This window comes from Odocoileus virginianus, chromosome 17 (assembly GCF_023699985.2).
Source record: "Odocoileus virginianus isolate 20LAN1187 ecotype Illinois chromosome 17, Ovbor_1.2, whole genome shotgun sequence".
Classification (NCBI taxonomy): domain Eukaryota; kingdom Metazoa; phylum Chordata; class Mammalia; order Artiodactyla; family Cervidae; genus Odocoileus; species Odocoileus virginianus.
The window spans coordinates 17391295-17412049 of record NC_069690.1 but is presented as its reverse complement, the minus strand read 5'-3'; the positions used below and the strand labels follow the sequence as shown (position 1 = coordinate 17412049).

Genomic DNA, 20755 nt, shown 5'->3' with positions numbered 1-20755 from the left:
CTCCCTGCTCAACCCTGCCCTGCCCCAGCCCTCAGGGAGGAGCTGATCTGGCTTGTCTCCAAAGTCCCTGTGACTTCACCAGGCGCCTGTGTCCCCTGTGGGATTCTTAAGTAGGAGGCAGTACAACTTGGGCAGATACCAACTGGGGGACAACTCTGTAATTTGGAGACCCTGGCTTTGATGGAGACGGTGGGGCAGATGACTAAGGCAGGCATGAGATAAGACTGTGCCTAGAGTATGGACAGGACAAGCCAGACCAGGTGAGCAGGCAGGAGGCGTGGCCTTTGCCCCAAGGAGGACCAGTAAGAGAGACTGCCTGGAGCCTGTCCTTGGAAAGGACTTTTGTTGGCTGAGGGCAGAAAGAAGAAATCAGAGTGCCTGGAGCAGCCTGCCCTAGGGAGGCACTAGCTTCAGCAGGAGAACTGCTGGTTGGTGAATATTCTCCTGTCCTCCACCCTCCCTCCCTCCTGGCCTCCCTTCAGAGCCTTCAGGCCCCTCCCCAAAGCACACTGGCTGCCTCTGGCCTCCTGGCCCCTTCCCCTCCTGCAGGGACCAGCTAGCCCCACACCCAGGGCTTTCTCTTCAGCTGCTCACTGGAGCCCACTCAGCTCTCACCTGCCAGCACCTTCCTCATTCCTCACCACGGTGGCTAGAAACTTCTTTTCCTAGGGCTCCAATCCCTCCTCTGAGGTGGCTCTTGTGCCAAGGGATGTTTCACAGCTGATCCTGCTTTAAGGGGCTTCAGAGTTGCACTTTTTATTTATTTTTAAATAATTTTATTTATGTATTGGCTGCACTGGCTCCTTGTTGCTGCACGGGCTTCCCCTAATTGCACAGAGCAGGGGCTTCTCTCTAGTTGCAGTGCGCGGGCTTCTCCGCGCGGTGGCTTCTGTTGTTGCGGAGCACGGGCTCTAGAGCACAGGTTAAGTAGTTGGGGTGCACAGGCTTTGTGGCTCCGTGGCATGTGGGATCTTCCTGGACCAGGGATCGAACCTACATCTCCTGCATTGACAGACAGATTCTTTACCACTGAGTCACCAGGGAAGCCCTCACTTTGCCTTTTATATTTTAGGTGTAGATAGAGAAGAGGCACACAGGGGGAGCAGGTGGAGAGAGGTTCCAAATAAAATAGCAGATGAGCAGTTCTGGGAGGTAGGCACCTCGGGGACCCAGGACCTTAGACAGGGGGCAGGGGGACAGTCTGGGCAGAGGGAGCCCACCTCCCTCTGCCCCCCCAGCATAAGGCTTATTGCCTTTGGATGAAGAAGTATCTCTGGCATTGTCTGCTGCCTAGCCTTGGCAGTGGGCACAGTGCCTTGGCTCTGCAGGATCCCTGGGGGTGGACGTTTCCCTCTGTGACTTGACCCAGCAACTGGGCGTTGATGGCATCAAGTCACTGGCCTCTTGAATGGGGAGAACCATTCAGGGCTTCTACTGCCTGCTCTCGCAGCTGGATAACCTGCCCACCGCCAGCTGAGCACACGACAGGCTTGTTGATCGGGCAGGCCCACCTGGCATCTGTCTAGACATTGTGTGAACATGTCCCCGGGCTGTGGTACACAGTCTCTTCCTCTAGGTGGTTTCCAGGGCACAGATCCTTCCCCATACCTATCCCCCCAGCCTGCACCAAGCACATTGCCAGGCCCAGGCAATTCCTTCATTCAGCAATATTTGAGCATCTAATTTGTGTTAGATTCTGTGCTGGACACAGCAGTGAACCCAGCCAACAGCAGTCCCTGCCTTCGGGGAGCTCACTGACAGCAGAAGGCAGGCAAACAGGGAAAGCCTGCAGCATGACCACAGAGGCCCGGCAGTAGGTCCACGGCTGACGAGGTGCACCCACGGACTTGAAGGGAGGCCGCCGAGAGACCGGGGCAGGTGTGCTGTGCCAGGGGCCAGCCGGGGTCCAGGAGGAGAGCAGCCGTGCAGCTGAGAACGCCGCGGGCACATATGCGTTTCAGTGCTCGGTCCTCACCTGGCCCCTGCGGTCGAGGGGTGTGGACGTGAAGGCGTTCCTGGGGAGAGGTGTGGGGGTGCGTGGCCATCTCTGGGTCCGATGAGCCTGTCCGAGTAAATATGGAAACTGTTCTTGTCGGGCTGTTGTTTCCATTCCTCACGTCAATACTAGCAAAACCCACCTGGATGGTGTCCATAAACGCGGTCGAAGCTGGTGGATCATGGTCGGGACTGTCCCCCCCATCCCCACCGGCCACTGCTGCCAGGGGTGCAGCAGGCACAGCCCTCAAGACCTGCAGAGAGCTGGCAGCCCACACTCGACCTCACTCTGGCTGCCCCCCACCCCCAGGGCTCAGCTTCCTGGTCTCCTCCTCCGGCTCCCTGACTTCCCTTAGCGCCCTCTTCACTCCCTCTACACATGGCCGGGTGGCCGCTCACCTGTGTGCCCTGGTCTCCTTGGGAGCCCAGCAGAGGCGCTCACGCACCTGGGCAGCAGCCTCGGGCTCATCTCTGTATAGCTGAGGGCCCTGATGGTGGATGTGTGTGTGAAGTGGAAGGAGAAGCCGGGTATCCAGAAACCAGTGCATCCTCCAAGGGGCACGTGGAGGTCTGGGGGAGGCGGGGTCCCAGTGACCTTGACACAGCTCCTTCTGGCAGACAGTACAAGTAATACTGACTTTTCTAACCCCTCTTCTTGACTTCCTTCCAGAAATGGGAAGTTGCCCGACTGTTGGACATATTTTTAATTGATTCAACCTGCTTCGTCTTTCCAGACAAGTGGGTTCTTCCCCAGCAATGTAAACATGATTCAAATGAAAACAAAGCTCTGTAGCAGTTATTATTAATATCTGCAGCTCTGCTTATGGGTGCTTTTCTCTTTTAAGGGATTGAAAAGAGGAAGGCCTAATCAGAACAGGAGTGTGGGAGAGTGGGTGGGAGCTCGCTCACCCTTGAGTCATCTTTTATCACCCCCACCCTCCTGCGCTCTGCAGGCCTAATTTCCATAAAAAGGGACCACGTGCATTGTATGTAGCCAGTGCTGTCTGCGGTGGACCAGGGATCAGAGAGCAGAGGGGTCTTCTGTCAGCACCAGACTTCATTCTACCGCTTAGGATAGGAGAGACATAGGAGCAAGTTTCTTCTTGCTCACCCGTTTTCCTGGGAGAAATACCTGCCTCAAAACACAAGTGCTCAGGCACCCAATGCCTATTTTCTTAAAGCAGGAAAAAAAGTGTTACAGCCAGAAAGCACCTACATCTAGATCCCTAGCTCTGCTGTATGAAATTGTTCTTTGGGCAGGCTACCTCAACTTCCTGGGCTTCCCTGGTGACTCAGGTGGTATAGAATCCCCCTGCCAGTGCAGGAGACCCGGGTTCAATCCCTGGGTCGGAAAGATCCCCTGGAGAAGGAAATGGCAACCTACTCCAGGATTCTTGCCTGGGAAATCCCTTGGACAGAGGAACCTGGCAGGCTACAGTCCATGGGGTCGCAGAGTCAGAGACGACCTAGTGACTACACCACCAACTGCTATCTTGACTTCCTGAGCCTCAGTTTTCCCACCTGTAGAATGGGTGTGATAATACTATCCACCTCATAGGGTAGTAATGCAGATAACATGAGCTCCTGTGACCTGCAGTACCCAGAGTGGGTTCTGAATCTTGCTCAGTTGGCGCATGGTGGATGATTAGGTAACTAGGGTCAGCATAGTGTGGTCCCTGAGAGCCTGGGCTCCGGAGTTGGGCTCTCTGGGTTCAAGTCCTGGCTCTGCCAGTTGCTGTTTGTGGAATCCTAGGAAACTTATTTAACTTGTCTGTGCCTCAGTTTCCTTGTCTGTGGAAAGAGAATGATGCTACTACCTCCCTCGTAAGGTGGTTATGTGGATCAGATATGTAAATGTATGGAAAACATTTAAAACAGTGCTTGGCATAAGAGCAAACTGTTATTTTTAGTTCTTTCAGAATTCTGCTGGTTTGATTCTTATGACTGATAGCCATAGCACCTAACCGAACTGCTTTTTATTTTTACTTTTTGGCTGCATCTTGTGGCATATGGGATCTTCATTCCCTGACCAGAGAGTGAACCCTCAGCCCTTGCATTGGAAGCACGGAGTCTTAACCAATGGATCGCCTGGGAAGTCCCTAACAGAACTTCTTACAGGGAGGCTGTCAGCCCTGAAACAGGAAGGTGGTGGGAAAAACTACACTACCGGAGGACGGTTATGGGAGGAGCAAGATTGCATGTCCTTAGCTTCTGTGCTTTTTTTTTTTTAATCTTTATATAGTTTCACTTTTTGTCACTAACTTAGATTTTTTTTTAATGTATTTATATAGGGCTGTACTGGATCTTCATTGCTATGTGGGCTTTTCTCTAGTTGCAGAGAGTGGGGGCTACTCTCTAGTTGGGTATGCTGGCTTCTCACTGCACTGGCTTCCCTCGTGGCGGAACATGGGCCTTCGAGCCTGCAGCCTTCAGTAGTTGTGGTGCAGTGGCATGTGAAGTCTTCCCAGACCAGGGATCAAACCCATGTCCCCTATGTTGACTGGTGGATGCTTAACCACTGGACCACCAGGGAAGTCCTTCTGTGCTTTTAAATAAACCAACGTGGCCTTTGCAGACTCCGACTCTGGGGTTGGATGAAATAACTGCTGCCTGCCCAGAGGCAGTCTGTGAGTGAGATGCAGAACGTGTTCCCAGGTGCCAGCCATCTCCTCCAGGGCTTGGTGTGGGGCTGGGCCTGGCGCTTCCTCCCAGAGGCTGCCTGCTTTGCAGGGCCGTGGCCTCTCTACCAAGGAGAGGGGGTCTGCGCCTTTGCCCTTCACCTCCAGCCAGGGCCTGCCTGTCTGTCCACCTATGCTCAGCTGGAAAAGCCAGCTTAGACCTGGGCTGCCGCCTGCCGCTGCCGTGCAGTCCCCGCTTTATTGAAGCACTGTGGCTCTGGCTGGTTGCAGGCCCCAGGAGACCGGGAGAGGGGCCAGTGGCAAGGTGTGGGCTGTGCAGCCACCTGGCCCCATCGAGTGATTGCCCTCAGGAGTTTTCCAAGGAGCAGACCTGCCTGTCTCTCCAGCTTGGCTACTCGGAGGTCTGCAGCACCCCTGAGGCGAAGCTGGCCAAGCCGGCTGGCCAGGTGGGTGGTGGTCAGGACAAGCTCTGGCTGACGGTGTTGAGTGACCTTGAATTGGTGGCCTGGAAAAATGAGGGTCCTTGTTGACAAGGCAGGTCTGGCCACACATTGTTGTGTGATCATCTGCACGAGTTATTAGCAGAGAAGGAGCTCACAGTACAGGGGTGTGTGTGTGTGTGTGCGTATGTACGTACATATGTGTACACACACATGCATGCCTGGAACTGTCACCTGCCCTTCTCTGAGCATACACACAGCCAAGGAACTGGCTGAGTCCCTTTCCCCACTAATATTCACACTGTATTTTATAGATCCTAAGACATACTTTTTTTTCTCACATTTTAACATCTTAAATTGCTGTGTGTCATACATTTGTTGGTGTGTTATAATTTGACAGTGCCATCTCTTAGCATACTTGAAATAATGGTGCATCTTGAAATCGAAGGCATCTTGAATTTAATGAAACCCACAAAGTAGGTAACCTGTAGAGGTCTTATTAGTGCCCAGTTTCTTGAAGGAAGGAAGTAGAGCCACGTTATGGTGGTGGGAGGATTTATGACGTGACATCCTGATGTGGTTCAAGGGAATGAGCTTGGAAACCGGGCAGACCTGGACTCAGTCTCCAGCTTTATAGCCCAGACGCTGTGTGATCTTGGGGAAGTAGAGCAGCCTCTCTGAGCCCCGGGTTCTTCCTCTACCAATTGTGGGTCATGGCTCCACAGCCATCAGGATTGTACGCTGTGGCTGACAGTGTGGCTTTCGCTGTTCCTCTCTTGCTGGGTACTGACCATCTAAGGTCACACTGCTTCCTTCCGCCTGGGTTGAAAGGGAACATGAAGGCAGCAAGTGGGTCCTTGGCCTTCCCAAGATAACAGATAGAGCTGGCCTTCATTCCCTGGCTTCTTGACTCAGTGTATAATCCTTGAACACATCTTTTCCTTCCTCCCCTCCTCCTCCTCCCACTTTGCCCGAGTTTTCATTTTCACATGTGTTTCCTGTTAGCAATTTTCTTGCAAATCTCTGTCCTCTCCCTTTCTGTAAAATCTTCCCACATGTAGCCTCTTTGAAAAGCTCCCTGTGCTGGGAGAGGGGAGGAGGCTACGCCCCGCTTCCAGGATGGCACAGGCCCCTGGAACCTCAACAGACAGTAGTCAGTGGTCTCGTGTGCTGTGGTCCCTGCAACCCTCAGCTCAAGTCCAACTTCTGATGCCACCAGCCCGGCTAATTCCTGTTCCCATGGCCTGCAGAGCTCCGCCTGAGAGGCTGCTCCAGTGCCAAGTGATGGACCCTGCCGTCGCCAAGAGTATTTAATATTCCTATACCTTCCTTGCTGTGTTGAAAGCAGACCTTGTTCAAATCCTAGTCCCGAGGGCCCTGTGACCTTGTCAAATTGCTTAACCTCTCTGAGCCTCGGTTTTCTCATCTGAACCATGGCTGGTGCACAGAAACATCCAGCATGTGCTAGGTGCCTGATAGATGTCTTCTTTCCTGGTCTTCCTCAAATGTTTAAGACCACTTGTGTTTCTTGAACTGGGTGCCAAGGGCTCAGGGAGTGCCAGCCGACAACGTCACTCCAAGTGCCCTGAAACAGCTGGAGGAGTCCAGGGCAGGGAGTAGGGCGGTGAAGGCACAGGGACCCGCCTGTGTAAGCGGGATGTGATGGGTGGGCTCGCTGGGCTGCAGGGGAGGGAATGGGGTGACCAGTCAGTACTCGGCACAGTACTTGGGGGTGAAATTAACAAGGTGGGGGCCGCTCACTAAGGGAGGAGCAGTTCTGAGGGAGCAGCAAGTCGAGATTGAGATGTCTAGCTGAAAGTGGGCCCCGCTGAGCTGAGGAGCTCAGATGCTGGCTGGAGGGAGACTCTCAGAGCAGGCTGTGGTCCTTTTTTTTTTTTTTTTTTTTTTTAATATCTATTTGGCTACAGTGAGTCTTAGTTGCAGCACTCCAGATCTTTGATCTTAGTTGTAGCACGTGAGCTCTTGGTATGTGCGACATCCAGTTCCCCAACCAGGGATCAAACCTGGGACCCCTGCATTGGGAGCACAGAGTCTTAGCCGGAAGTCCCCCGGCTGTTGTCCTAGACCTTGTTTTCGTCAGCGGTCTCCTGTCTACCCCTCTTGAGATCCTGATGGAAAGTCAGTAGCCTGACTTTCTCCATTTTGCATACAGTGTCGGGGGTTTGCAGCCCTACCCTTGATGAAATCTGAGGGTGGACCTCGGTTATTTGCATGTACCGAGGGGTGTAATGCATTTAACCAGACTTAAGAGACCTGGAGATGCGGGTAGGGTAGAACTCTGCTCAAAAGGAGCCCATATCAGCTGGTGCAGCGGCTCCTCTGGGGCCCCAGGGAGGCAATGCTCCTGGCTTAGGTTGAGGGGGAACCAGTGGGTTAGCTGTGCTAAGGCTGGGAAAGAAAAAAACTGCCTGCTCAGTAACGCTTTTCTCCTTAAAATGGTACGTAAGGGGCAGGGGAGGTGAATTAGAGGACCCAGCCTGGCGTGTGCCTCTTTACCTGGTGCCCCAGGGAGGGTCACGGGCGGAGACAGGGCTCACTGTGGGGAGGGTGCCCCGAGATGGCTGGAGAGCTCAGGGAGCCCAGTTCAGGGCTGGGGGTGAGGGGGGATGTCGGGGTGGGGGGTAGCGGCTGGCCTCCCAGATGCGGTGACTTTCTAACTGGGGGCTTGTTTAGGGACAGGCATGTGTGGCCCGGGAGGAGTTGTGTTTCAGGCAAAAAGGAACAGCACGTGCCAGGACGTGGGGGGTGAAGCTGGACAGGAGCTTGGGGTGTGAGGGCTGGCAGTGTCCTGTCCTGGGGCCGTGTGCGCTGGTCTGAGGAGTTGGGCCCTGGTTGTTCAGCAGCCAGTGGGGAGCCCACAGGCTCTGTGAGGCGGACTTGAGGGACTTCTGTGTCCTGGGCTCCCTAGGCGCCTCTCACCTCTGCGCCCCAAGCTCAGTGGTCCGACCTAGTGCTCTCCCCTGTCCCCACTGGGGGGAGGCCTGGGAAGGGAGCTGGCTCAGTCCACCCTGGCCAGCTGTGCGCTGGTGACCCTGGCACTGGGCTGCACCCCTGGAACCTGAAACTTGGGCAGCTGGACCTGGCAGAGGCCGTAGGACAAAAAGGAACTGCTGGACTGAGCCTGCCGGGAGCTCAGTCCTGCTGGGGACTCTGGGCTGATGGAAGGTGCTGGAAGGTTATAAAAGCAGGGGGACTCTGCGATGTGGGGAGGGGAGAAGTCATCCTGTCACTGGCCAGCTGATCCCACTGTCTGCCCCAGGTGCTCGGTCACTAAGTCGTGTCTGACTGTGACCCCATGGACCGTAGGCTGCTCTGTCCATGGGATTTCCCAGGCAAGAATACTGGAGAGGGTTGCCATTTCCTTCTCCCCTGTCTGCTCCAGGAGGATGTGTCAAAAGGAACCTTGGCTGTCGGCTGTGGGTGAACCCTGGCACCTGCTTGGACTTTCAAGGCCCAGGGGTTTCTGTGGCAGAGAGGGAATGGGGTAGGGCTGGGTAGGTACCCAGCCTGGCTTTAGGCTGTCAGCCCTGCTTAGGTTGGATGGCATCGCTGACTCAAAGACCATGAGTTTGAGCAAATTCCAGGAGACAGTGAAGGACAGGGGAGCCGGGCATGCTGTAGTCCATGGCGTCGCCTAGAGTTGGACACAACTGGGCAACTGAACAACAGCACCTGCTTAGGTGTGTTCCCCCAGAAGGTCGTGTCATTACCTTGTCTGAGGGCGCCCTGCTGAAGGGAGTGCCGCTGGGCTCACCTGGTGGGCTTGGGGGTGGAGAGCTGGCCCCTGGTATCCCTTCCCCAGCATTCACTTTAAACTCCTCTTATCAGATGGGAACACAGGGAGCCCCCAAGACAAGCCCCACAGACTGCTGGTGGTAAGCCCTCCCTTCAAACAGCCACATCTTTAAAAGCTATAATTTGTAGCCCAAAATAGCTGCCTGCTTTGAGAGCCAGGAGAGCCCTTGACGCGCAGCACCCCCCACCCCCCCCCCCAACATGCAGCCTGAGAGCTCACTTTGGACGTTTGGCCCTCCACCTCGCCCACGATTTTCTCGAGGAGAGCCGTAGAGACAAAGCTGGTGGGAACTGGGGCTTCCCGGTGGGCCCTTGGGGAATCTTTTTTGAGAATTTAGAGGGGCCCATGGAAGTTAGGGTTCTTGATTCAGGTTCCCATGGCTGCTCCTGTCTGTGTGATGACAAAGCGGCCTAGAGGGAAGAATCACAGCATCACTTGAGGGCAAAGTGTGGATTAAGTTCTCTGGAGTCCTTCTCTGTAAGGAGACAGTATTTACTTGCAGGGATTTTAGGGGAAGGAAATGAGACCCACCCCCACAAAGCATGCAGCAGACACGGGCCAGGCAGCCAGAGCTGTCTTACCTTCCTGGCTTTGCTTCCTCTCTGGTGTGGTTCCACCTGGCTTCTCGCAGTCACTTCTTGCCTATGGATTCGGGGAGGTGGATGCCAGGGACTCAGCCAACAGGAAACACCTCCCCTGACCTGCAGCCTCTCCAGGCTAACATGCCTGGAATTCTTGGGGCTGGCCGCTGGGTTTGGTTTCCAGATGTGGAAGCAATTTAAGTTCTGTTTTCATAATCCCCAACAGTTTGCCTCCAAAGTCCACGTTCTCACTTGAAAATCAAGACCTTTGGCTTGACTTCAGGGGCAGTAGGAAGGCTGGATAGCCTGTTTGAATTCTTTTTGTTCAGGAGGTGGATTCACTAGGGTGCTCAGATCTGGGACCCTGGGCTTTGCTGGGACAATTTAAACCCCATCAAGAGCTTGATCCCTGCGGGAGCAACTGCTGACCCTAGACTTCCCTTGTGGGTTCTCCTTGGAGGTGGGTCTCTTAGCCAAACTCGGCTGCAGTATCTGCCTGGCCTCTTGGTCACTGACGATCATTGACCTTAGACACCCAACCCTGGCAGGGAGTGGAGCCTCTGGTTCTGGCCATGGCAGGAGCAGGCTGGCATCACAGCTGAGCAGGGTGCCCACGTGTCACAGGGGTGGCAATGCGCCCTCCTTCCCAAACTGACCACAACAGAGGGAAGAAGTCTGCCCTGGATTTCAAGCAGCCAGAAATACTGCCTGGCGTGGAGAAACTGGTAATATCCTGCTCAATTACTGGGCACTGCTGGCCACGGAGGTGGCCTGGCCCAGGGTTAGAGGCTCTGTGGGTTCCAGGGCTAACTGCTGATCTCTTGTCAACCAGTCACTATTTAGAGGAAATAACTTTTACATTTATGTACTATGTACAGTTTTATAGGCACACAAAAATTGCTTTCGCAAATTTTAAATGCCTGTGGTTGAACTGCATACACACTTCTTTAAAATTAAACTATAATTCCTATGCTATTGAGGGAACACAGGAAATGGAAATAATTTATTTAAGATCCATATATAAATAGTGTTACAAAACATCATCCTGATAATTTTAGATTCGCCAGGCTTTCAGTATCCATAAAATAGTTTATTATCATTTTTAAAATATTTATTTGGCTATACTGGGTCCTAGTTGCGGCACTCAGGATCTTTGATCTTCATTGTGGCATGCCATATCTTTAGTTGCAGCATGTGGCATTTAGTTCCCTGATCAGAACCTGAGCTCCTTGCATTGGGAGCTCAAAGTCTAAGCTACTGGACCCCCAGGGAAGTCCCAGTACAGTCTCTTTAGAAGCAGCAGGACCTCAAAATGGTCATGGAAGAGAAGCCAAGAATTCCTCTAAGGAGAGACCCCTCCCAACCCCTGCAAAAAATCCCAAGTTTCTTGATGAGGTTCTGGAGACACAATAGTTAGTTTTCTACAGAGGTTGCATTGAATTGACCTTGAAGGAATTTGCTCTTCTTACCTGGATGAGAAGGTGGGTGGAGAACGTGGACCTCGCTGAGGGGTCTCCTCTCAGGCTTCCTGGAGGAGGAGGAAGGCGTGCTAGCTTGCTCGGGCCGCAGTGACAGTACCGCACTTGCGCATCTGAAGTGTCTTTTTTCACGGTGCTGCTGGATTGCAGGGTCCCAGATCCAGGTGTCCGTGGGGTTGGTTTCCTCTGAGGCCTCTCTTGGCTGTTTTCTCCCTGTGTCTTCACGTGTGTGTGTGTATGTATGTGTACGCGCTTCCTAACTCCTTGTAAGGATGCTGGTCATATTAGATTAGGGCCACCCTTATGACCTCATTTTTCATTTTATTATCGCCTTAAACTGTCTCCAAATACAGTTACATTCTAAAAGACTGTTGGTTGGGGGTTAGTGGGGTTGGGCAGACAGAATTCTGTCCAGAACAGAAAGTTTCTCTGAACGGTCCTCCAAGGGTGGAGGAGGTGAGCGCAGCCTCCATCCGGAGAGAGCCTGAGAGGAGAGTGGGCAGCTCTGCCTTCAGGTAAAGGCCCACCATCGCTGAGGGGCCCTTCCTTCCTGTAGCCTGAGCCACCCTCGCCTCTGCACCTGGTCATTTGTAACAGACTGCTCGCCCTCAGCTCCTATCCCCGAGGACTGGTTTCGTCTGAGGAGGCTGTGCTGCTCCTCCGAGCTCCCTCTTTCTGCCAACCCTGCCTCTGTTGCTGTCGAGTCACTCAGTCGTGTCCTACTCCGTTGCGACCCCGTGGACTGTAACCCACCGGCTCCTCTGTCCATGGGGTTCTCCAGGCAAGAGTACTGGAGTGGGTTACCGTTCTCTTCTTCAGGGATCAAACCCGGGTCTACCTGCGTTACAGGCCAATTCTTTACCCTCTGAGCCACCAGGGGGACTTCAGAATGAAGCAAGGCATTATCAAAACGAAGGGTATTTCTCCTTTGTAACTAGGTACAATTAACATATCTAGTGAAATCAAGCATCATTGCCTAATATCACCCAGCTTCTATTGATGGTTCATATTGAAGCTTCCTGTTTGTCCCCAAAAGAGCCGTTACCTCTCGGTGGTGTTGCTTGCTTGCTTGTTTGAACCAGGATCTAATCAAAGGTAATGTTCAATGTTTGTCTCTTGGTTAATCAGAAACAAAAGGTTTCCCAGTGTGGCCTAACAAGAGATCCAGCATCTCCTGACAAGTGGTGAGAAATGCACTTTAAAAAAATTTCTTTCAACCTATCAAAATGCACATTTTTAGACCTCACTCCAGACAGACTGAATCTGAAACTGATTCGATCTGAGTTTCAACCATCCACCCCACCCTCCACATGACTCTGGAGTCCACATGACTTCATGTGCATTGAAGTTCGAGAACCACTGGTCTAGAAAAATCCCCCTCCCTCTTCTTATGACATTGTTTCTTGGAAAAGACCAGGCCAGTTGTCTTGTAGAAGATGCCACACTCTGACTATCTCCCTGTGGTGATGTGTAACTTTTTCCTCTGTTGGCTGCTTTCCCGTTTAGCAGTGGTTAGGTTTTAAGTCTTCATTAGAATTAAGTGTTTTGTAAAGACTGTATGGTAGGTGATGCTGTGTCCTTCATACTGTAACACTTCTGGAGGCCAGTGTGTGGTTGTTGCTGATTAGTGGTGCTAGGTGTGATCACTGCATTGAAAGGGCGGTAGGTAGCCTGTTTTACCATAGTGGTGGTACTAGGGGTGCAGTGGGGATTTCAGTAATCTGTAGGGGGATTCTCTGATATTGTGCAGGTGTCCAGATCTTCATCAACCTTTGGCCTAATGGTTTTATTCTACAGCTGTTGGGTGTAATGTTCTGTTTGTGTCAGGTCAAACTTGTGTTCACATCTTCTGTCTCCCTTGTAATTCTCTTGTTTTCGTGCTCTATCATTTACTGAGAGAGGAGTTAAAATCTCCAGCTTGTTGTTCTGAGTTTTGCTTTGTGGCATTGTTTGTTTTGTCAAGCCCCACAACTTGTGGGGTCTTAATTCTCCGACCAGGGATGGAACCCTGGGCCCCGCAGTGAAAGCTCCGAGTCCTAACCACGGACCACCAGAGATTTCCAGTGGGCCTTGTGTATTTTGAAACAATGTTTTTGGATGCATGAATGCTTAGGAGTGTTACATCTTGTTAAATTGATTTGTATTGTTTTTTTAATGTCCTCTATCTCTTGCCTTAAAGTGTATTTTGGTATTAATATAGCCCCTTCAACTTTTGGTTGGTGTTCGGGTGGTATATCTTTTTTCTATCCACCTGTGTCCTTACATTTAAACTGTGTCTCTTATAAATGCCATGCAGTTGTTTTTTAATCTAATCTGACAGTATTCGTCTTTTTTAGAAACTCTGTTTTTGGCTGTGGTGGACCTTCGTTGCTGCTTGGACTTTCTCTAGCTGGGGAGAGCGGGGCTGCTCTCCAGTTGCAGTGTGCGGGCTTCTCCTTGCAGTGCCCTCTCGTTGCAGAGCACAGGCTTAGTAAGTGGGGCACATGGCCTTAGTTGCTCTGAGACGTGTGAGATCTTCCCGGACCGGGGATTGAACCCATGTCTCCTACGTTGGCAGGCGGATTCTTCACTGCTGAGCCACCAGGAAAGCCCCAGTATTTGTCTTTCAATAGGATAGTTTGTTCCATGTTATTTAATAAATTACTGATATGGTTGAACTCTTTATATTTGGTTCTCTTTTCCTCCCATTTTCCTGAATCCTTTCAGGATGACTTACATGTTTCCCTATTCCATTTTTTTCTCCGTTAGGTTTTTAGCAGCAACTTTTTCTTTTTCTTTTTTAACTGATACATTTTGACATGCTCAAATGTGTTCTTGGAATGAAGTGGGGACAGAGGGCTCAGAGTGTCTCCTGGGCGGGGAGATGGTGAGGGGCATTTCCAGGGGGGCCCAGGGTCTGACACCTTGCCCAAAGAGCCAGATCTCACTGGCCCAGACTCGAGTGCCACTTATGCCCACGGATTGTCCCTCCACGAACACCCAGAGCCCAGGTGCCAGCTGATTGATTCAGTGAGCGCTGCACTCCGCCGTGAGCGTGGGCAGCCTCCTCTCCTCGTCAGCAGCCTCCTGGGAAGTCGTCCTGATCCGAGGGGTGGAGGGTGAACTTGGACCCAGGGGAGCTGGTTAGCAGATCTGAATGGACACAGACTGGTCTCTAGCTCTCATGCCAGCTCAGCGAGGTCCTGCAGCCTTTGGGGCAGACAGGACATGCGGGTCAGCTGGACAAAACACGCCTGGCCAGTGCCTGGGTGGTCACTGCCAGGATCTGCTCAGACCCCTCTGCCCGCCACTAACCCTTAATGCCTCCAGTCCCTCTGCTCTGCCCTTCAGGGAATTCACCCACCTCTCGTCCTAGTTTGGCTGCCAGAGGGACCATCGGGCATCCTTCACTTCTAAAGTTTTCCTGGGAGCTGTGTCATGCCCCCAGCCCCTTCCGGTACACTCGTGGGACCCTACTTTATCAGCAGTGTGTGTTAGAGGGAGGGTGAAGAGATTGGGCTGAGACACAGCTCGAGAGTTGAAATTAAAACACTGAGTAAAAGGCAGTGTGGGCTTCCACATCGCTTCCATCGTGGTGGTGTGTGCAATCGTGGACCACCTCATCTGACCACCTTGGCTTTATGTAAGTGCGAGGTCTTGAGAAACATGCACATGGCTTTCTCTTCTGTTCGTTACCAGCCTGAGACTCCACAGCTGATGGGGGCCGGATCCAGGACTGAGCCAAGTCTGCCTGAGAGCCTCAGTCCCCACATCTGCAAAATGGTCTGGTTTGATACTTCCCTCCAGAGGGTGATGTGAGAAGCAAACTTTCTTAGTGTTCTTCACTTGAGACTAATCATAAGCTCCCGAGGAAACCCAGTTATCCCTGTGGTCCTTCTCCCAGGAGGTGCGGATCCACTCTATGGTGGAAGTAGTCTGGCAGGTGGGGCCTCCCATGTGGCTCAGTGGTAAAGAATCTGCCTGCTATTCAGGAGACGCAGATTTGATCCCTGGGTCGGGAAGATCCCCTGGAGAAGGAAATGGCAAGCCACTCCAGTGTTCTTGCTCGGAAAATCCCATGGACAGAAGACCCTGGTGGGCTACAGTCCATGGGGTCGCAAAGAATTGGACACAACTTAGTGACTAAAGAATAAGTGTGGCTGGTGGGGGCGTCTACTCTGAGATCCGCTCCCAGAGGCTCCTGGGTGGGAGGCCAGTTGAGGGTGGTCTTGAGCTGCCGGTGGCACTCTCCCTAAAGTGAGGGTTCAGGAGGGGACCCGGGAGCCCCTGGTTGGGAGGAGACAGCTTGAAAGCTGCTTTGGCTGCCCCACTGCCCCCTCCCTGGGAGGGGGGTTAACTAGAGGGGACTCTGCTCTATCCCTGGGGCTGGAAACGTGGAGTCTATCTGTCTTCCTGATGTAGCCACCCCATCAGAGCGCAAAGCTTGAGCTCCAGAGCCTTGATCTCACAGTATGAGATCAGTCCCCAGGGCTGGCTGAGATGGGTGATAACCTGTGATAGTTTGGTGACCGGGAGATCCCACTTTTGTCTTTGGCTCTGATGGGGACGAGTTGAGGCCTTGTATCTGAGTCAGGGTTATTTTTGTTCAGAAGGCAGGGCTAAGGCACCAGCCTCTCTGTGTGGACACTTTAAATCCCCCTTATTCCCACCCTCACCCCTCCGATGGCGCCCGGGCAAGCCCCTGATAAACTAGAGTCTCCCATCAGCCCCTGATGAGCGCCGACTGCCGGCAGGGCCAGGCCCAGCTTCAGGGCAGGAGTTGTGGCCTCACACAGGGGCCGGGGGCCACCTGCATCGCTGCTGATGGTGGCTGCCAGCATCTCTGCGTGATGAGAGCGGCTGAGCCACAGTGGCGAGTAGGGGACCCCCACCCAGGCGACCCCATCCCTTCCCCGTGCACCTGGGGCGTTGACGCCAACAAGTTAACTCCTTCACCTGAATTTTATGCCACCTGCAGGAAAGACCCAAAGAGACCCTGACCCAGCCTGTCACGGTTCCTGGGTGGTTGGCCAGCTGGGAGGGTGAGGAGGGATTCGATCCCCTGCCCGGCCCCCCAAGCCCGCTTCAGCCTCGCCCAGACAGCAAGCTGGCCTCTCCCCAACGTTGGGCTTGGTTTGTGTCCATCTCTCCCCCGCCATACCCTCCCTGCAGGGGTTCCGTATGTGCCCACTGGTGCCTGGCAGCAGGGGAAGCTGGGATGTGCCCACCCAAGCTATTTTTACCCGGCCCTGTCCCCACAGAGCTGTTTTCTGGCTGCGAGTTACTGCCAGGGGAGCAGAGCCGTTGCCAGGGCTGGGGGTGGACAGGCGGAGCTGCGAGCCTCGCGGACTCCCTTGCCCAGGCAGCATCTCATCCTGACACTTATTAAAGGGTGTGATTAGTGTGCGGAGAGATCTTCCAAGACAGTGGGCAGAAGATGACCTCGTGGGAGAAAAGAGGCACCTATTTGGAGAGCAGTCTTTGTACTCGGGAAAATCTGGCTCCCAGAAGCTGGACCCAACCTGCATTCACCCAGTGTGCTGTCGGAGTCAGAGGGGAAGGTTTGTAGGGACTGAGTGGGGCCACTGGGCCAGCAGGTGCCCCGACTGCCTTCTCTCAATCCAGTGAAGACAGTGATAGATTTTTTAACACTTTCTGCTTAGAATGGACCCCCCTGGTGGCCCACTTGGCCCGTTTTGGCTGATTTGTAGAATCAGCCTACAAAGCAGGAGACCCGGGTTAGATCGCTGGGTTGGGAAGATCCCCTGGAGAAGGGAATGGCAACCTGCTCTAATATTCTTGCCTGGAGAATCCCACGGACAGAGAAGCCTGGAGGGCTGTGGTCCGTAGGGTTGCAAAGAGCCAGGCGTGACTGAGCGACTAACACTATAGTTTCATCTCGGCTTAAAATAGGTATCAACTCATTTAATCAATCCTAAGTGTTAACCCCATTCCGTGGATGGAGAGCCGGGATTTGAACTGGTCGGTCTGCCTTCAGAGTTTGCTCCTAACACCGCTCTGCCTCTCTGCTTTGCTGTGTTTCTGGCCCCTGATTCTTCACGGCAGTCTCGCCAGGCAGGTGTTTGCACCCCTGTCTATAGATGAAGCTCAGAGACTGAGCAGCTGGGTCACAGCCACCAGCAGCCACGCTGGGGTCGGCACGCAGGGCTCCCATGCTGGGCTGTCCCCAGCGATCCATCTGCACCTCAGTTTGGGTGCACTTGTCAATCACCCACGCTGTGCGCTCTGTGATGCTGATTGTGGGGGTTCAGGTGTAGAAGTCCTCGTGTTTATCCCCTTAGGGTTCCCCCCTTCCTGGGGAATGTGGAAGTAGGGTCACCTGGAGTCTTTTAGCTGCCAGAAAAATGGGCTGGGATGCTCAGTTGCTTCGGTTGTATCCAACTCTTTACGACCCTATGGACAGTAGCCCACCAGGCCCCTCTCTCCGTGGAATTCTCAAGGCAAGAATACTGGAGTGGGTTGCTATTTCCTTCTCCAGGGGATCTTCCCAAGCCGGAAATGGAACCCAAGTCTCCTGCATTGGCAGGCGGATTTTTTTTTACCGCTGAGCCTCCTGGGAAGCCCCTTGAGCTGGGATGGGGAGGGCCAAAGAAAGTCATCCATCTGGGCCCCGCCACACCCCCTCAGAGCATGGACAGTGGGGCGTTGTCCTCTCCAAGGCTTGGAAGAGCCCCACCGATCCTGATGCTTGGGCTTGACATCAGCCATTGAATTCAGCTCATGCCAGCTTCCTACAGAGGAAGAGGTGATGTGGGGCCTGCTGGTGGGTGAAGGCTGCTCCTGAGATTGGGGTGGCAGGGTGCCATGGGCAGACTGTGTGCCTCTGGGCTCCCACTTCCAGCTGAGGCCAGCGGCATCCCGCCCCAGTGCAGGACGGGGACAGGGGTGGAGCAGACGCTGGTGCTGCAGACCTTCCCTGCCAGAGCGGCTGGCTGGGACCTGTTTGCTCAGCCTTGGGCTCAGAACTCTCCAGAAACCCCAGTCCCTTGAGGACGGCGTACCTCCTGGCCTCTGGTCTGTCCTGGAGCCAGGGACCCACGGGCTGTAGGGACAGCTCAGCTCCTGCAACACACAGAGCCTAAGAAGGGGCAGAAATTGTGTTGAGTGGCTCATGTAATTGACTGAAAGCTGTACTAAGTGAAAAACAGAATTGCTGTGAGCGTGTCAGTTGTTCACCCTCATGATCACTTGTCTAACTGGGTGCCACGGCCCCTCAGCATCAGGAGAGCATCAGACCACACATTGTTAGCCTGGAAAAAGAGCAAAGTTCAGACTTCAGAGTCCGTGTGTCTACTGAGCGAATGTCACTTTCACACCATTGTAAAGTCAAAAAACAATAGGTCGCAGCCTTGTCTAACTCAATGAAACTATGAGCCATGCCGTGTAGGGCCACCCAAGACGGATGGGTCATGGTGGAGAGTTCTGACAAAATGTGGTCCACTGGAGAAGGGAATGGCAAACCACTTCAGTATTCTTGACTTGAGAACCCCATGAACAGTATGAAAAGGCAAAAAGATAGGACACTAAAAGATGAACTCCCCAGGTTGTTAGATGCCCAATATGCTACTGGAAATCAGTGGAGAAATAACTCCAGAAAGAATGCAAAGACGGAGCCAAAGCAAAAAAAAAAAGACAACAAAAATGAAACCATAGGTCAAGCCATCATAAGTCAGGGACTGTCTGCCCTAGAAATGGTTTCGAAGTTGCAATTAAAATTTCCACTTGCCTTGAGCAACAGTTGTGGGTTGAACGAAGAGGTGTTGCTGTTAGGGAGAGCAGCCATTTTCTAAAAGAAAAGGCTGGTGTGTTGAGAGGGTGTGCACGTGGGTGTGTAGTGGGTGTGCGGGGTTGAGGGTCCAGGACGTGGTGCGTCCAGAGCCGGGCTCCAGGTCTCAGCGGGGGCATCTGTGGCCCCAGGCGTTCCAGCCCCTCCCACTCCCATCTCCCGTGTGTGTCGATGAACGAGAGGAATCTTCATCCTAACCCCCTTCTCTCCCCGGAGCTCTCCCAGGGCTGTTGTGAGACAAATGGTGTGTGTGTGTGAGATAAGATGCTTTGTCAAGGGTGAAGGGCCCAGCAGCTGTGGACTCTGCTCAATCAGAGGGTAAAACTATGGCCAGGAGGTGGGGGTTGAGTTGGGGAGGCGCCCCTGTGGGGGGTCTGACCCTTCTCCTGCCCCTGCCCTCCTGTGGCTGAGACGGCCCACTCCAGGCCACTCTCTCCCCCCTGGGCAGGGCCTTGGGCCAGGTGCCAGGAGTGTGGGTATGTCTCCGTGGGACCTCAGTTAAGCAGGGGCCATTCGTCCCCACCTGCATCCCGTGAGTTGGGTGTCGGGACAGAGTGCCTGGCTGAAACTCAGCCTCCAGTGAGGCAAACATGAGATGGCCCTAGACCAAGCCAGATGCTTGCACACAGATGCTAATCTCCATGACACTGCCTGCCTGTCTTCTGGGAGCTGGCTGGGTGGCAGTCTCCTGGGGACCCCTGCTGACACGGTTCTAGGGGGAAGGCATGGGCGTGGGTGACTCACAGTCTGACCCCAGCACTGCCACTGATGCCCACATGGCCCCAGGCCAGATAGCGGTGGAAGGAGACCTGCCCTTCGGGTCCATGAAGACGGAGAGAAATGCTCACTTGCAGAGTGGCCAGGCCCTGCTCGCGAGCCGTAGAGCAGGTTCTGTGCTGCCGAGTCTGGGAGGGTGAAAACCCGCGGGTGTGTGAACAGAGCTCACACATTACTCCTCCGTGAGCCCAGCTCTCCCCGGAGGACCCTCGCCAGGTGACCTCGCCCCAGCCCGGAGATGCCCTGCCGGGGGGGAGCCGTAAATGGTGGCATGTGGAAGTTCCAGCATTAGGCGGAGCCCCTGGGCTCCACAGTAGTTAACATGCCCCTGGCCTGTGTGACTCATCATGGTCACCGTGGGGTCTGAAAATCCAGGAAGCGTGGGTTGCATCAGTGATAGGTGGAACCAAGTGAGCGGTGGCCAGAGGCGGGGGGCGGTGGGCTCCTTTGCCCGCCAGCCCGGGGACTTCGGACAGGTTACTCTCTGAGCCTTGACTCCCTCGTTAGTAAAATGGGGATAGGAATCTGTGTCTCAAAGGGTCGTAAAGCCCAAATGAGATTGTACATTAACTCTCAACTCGGTCTCCAGAATTGATGGGTGGTCTGTGAATGTTGGGTTTTCTTTGATCCTACGGGGACACAGCTTTCGGCTTGCAGACAAGAGCTTGCTTAGGACATAAGATCTGTTAGGTTGGGAGCCCTGTGGGGTTGGATTATGACATAGAGTCAGACACAGCTTAGCTACTAAACAACAACAAAGGTGGAAGGTGCCCCGTGAACACTAGGGGTGAGTTTAATTACACAGCCCCTCGGCCTCCACGGTCAGGGGTGGCTGGCTGCCTGATGCTGGCTTTATTGGTCCATCTGGTCCTTAGCCCGAGTCACGGCACGGGCAGGAGCCAGGCTCATTAATCACCATCTATTCTTAGCCCTGGCACGTCTTGGTGGGGACAGACCCCCAGGAGGGCTGCCTACTCACCAGCGGGCACAGCCACGCTGCTTGCTCACCACCTTCCTTGGATGTTTCTGATCCTGTTCTTGTCTGAGATGCCCCGAGGCTTTTCATAGCCCGGTTACTGTTACCTGTCCTGTTGTCCTGGGGCTGGAGGAAGCACCTCTCACCGGGGCTCTGCCAACCCTAGCTGAGAAGCAGGCCGAAGAACCTGGGGGGTAGTTGACATCTCGGCTGGGAGCAGGTAGAGGCATCCTTAGGGGCAAAGGATCCTTCGGGGTTCCTACATC

At 53.7% G+C, this 20755-nt stretch overlaps 1 protein-coding gene and 1 long non-coding RNA gene across 3 annotated transcripts in view; one reads left to right on the top strand and one right to left on the bottom strand.

Annotated features, from left to right (window-relative positions):
- The window catches only part of RAB11FIP4 (RAB11 family interacting protein 4), a 108273-nt gene that overhangs the window by 68836 nt on the left and 18682 nt on the right, over window positions 1-20755 (top strand). The gene's annotated exons all lie outside the window — the stretch shown is intronic.
- LOC110132218 (uncharacterized) lies at window positions 752-9944 on the bottom strand. The gene is made up of 3 exons (XR_002312409.2): window positions 9473-9944; window positions 1976-2062; window positions 752-1002 (listed from the first exon to the last, which is right to left on the bottom strand). It is a non-coding gene; the product is annotated as an uncharacterized lncRNA (long non-coding RNA).